This window comes from Orbicella franksi, chromosome 5 (assembly GCF_964199315.1).
Source record: "Orbicella franksi chromosome 5, jaOrbFran1.1, whole genome shotgun sequence".
Classification (NCBI taxonomy): Eukaryota; Metazoa; Cnidaria; class Anthozoa; order Scleractinia; family Merulinidae; genus Orbicella; species Orbicella franksi.
In genome coordinates, this window is record NC_138149.1 from 13528128 (window position 1) to 13529900 (window position 1773).

The window sequence follows — 1773 nt, forward strand, 5'->3', positions numbered from 1 at the left end:
AAGTTTGAGACCGGTCAACACTGCGTAAAAGGTAAGCCCTTTTTGATCAAGGCTAAGTACACACCAGATACTTAAGGATCAGAAACAGAAATTCAGCTAGAAACTCCAAGTCACGGCAAGCAAATGTTTTTACGATCATTGTATCATAGTAATGTTAACAAAAAGTGCCCTTTTTTTGTCACTGACTTGTATATTTTGGCAAGACGTTTCGGCTAACTCTTAAACCTTTATCAGTTGAAAAAACTCTTGATGTTACGCGCGATCATTGTGTCACTAGTGGGTACTTACTAGGCTCATATATTGAGTAAATAATAACTGGATAAAGAAAAGTTCTGGATGCTCTTAAGTGTATCTTGACGAAAGTTCACTTGTAAGTCAATGCAGTTCTCGTTTGACCTTTAAACTGCCATTAATATAGTTTTCCTCTTCTCTTTCACAGGCCATATATGATTTAATACCTGTTCGATAATTTATTAGTCTCTCCCTATTAAGGAGAATTTATCATTAAAAGGACCAGTCAAAACCAGTGAAATCTCCGCGTTGACAAAATCACCATTTGCTAAATTTATCTTTTGTAAACAAAGCCCCAATACATGTACCTTAAGTTAGGCCTGGCCTGAGCTTCCGAGTGAAGTATTCAAAGAAATATGTGACCGTACACGGGAAAACATATTTTAACACCAATCCGTTTAATGGGCGAAACCGTTTGAAGATACCAAAACAAAACATTTCGCTTATTCATTCGTCAAGTTGTTTCTAACACACGCGCACATTGGCCCGATTACCATATCTGGGACTCCAGGACATCCATACACCCAACTGATTTGCATTCTGTAGTTTGTTTCTATCTTGTGATAAACGTTACATTGATTGCAAACCCAGTATCAAATTCAGAGCAAACCGATAATAGTTTCCGTTATATATCGGATCAATATAATTATAAACTGAAATATTCTGAACGCCAGAAGCATAAAAATAGCTCACCAAAACACGCCTTTATTGATCACGAATGAAATTTGAGTAACTTGCTTAAGTCGTTGCTTAGCATGTGACCAAAATCTGTCCACGACAAAAGTTTTTATTCGGCGGTGAAGTCTGAAATCTACCGAATGATTTGTTCTTTAAAGGCCGTTAACTGTCCGTCAATTATCTGTTAATGGATAAGCGTTAAGGTATTTTACTTGTAGATTAAACTCCGCAGTAGGTAACGAAGTCGTCTCTCTTGAGACGCTAGAGACACGTGCGGACTGAGAAAGGAGAGAAGCGTAAGGAGATCGAGACGACGGGGAACGAGTCAGGGTAACTAATTGCCCAGGAAACAAATTTTCGATATACTGTAGAATTCCGAAAGTAACGGTCCCCCCGAAAATAACGGCTCCCCGAAGGTAACGTTAATTTTATACTTTCCTATTGAACCCGGAAAGTAACGGCCCACCCGAAAGTAGCGGCCCACCCGAAAGTAGCAAGTGAACTACCTTACAAACGTTTTTTAACTATCCGAACGTAACGGCTGCCCAAAAGTGGCGGCTCCCGCTTTTGCCTGCTAAATCCGAAAGTAACTGGGGCCGTTACTATTGGAATTCTACGGTATCATTAAACTGCAGCTGTAAGTCCATTATTTTTCCTCTTTAACTACTTGGACATTGTCGAGAAAACTGAAAGAATTACCTCGTCATCAGATGTCTTAGTTCTTTTCGCTGGATTTGAATTCTTAGGGTCTTGTTGGCATTGCTTCTTGCCAGAGGGAGGATCGGAGAAAAGATTGGCATTCTT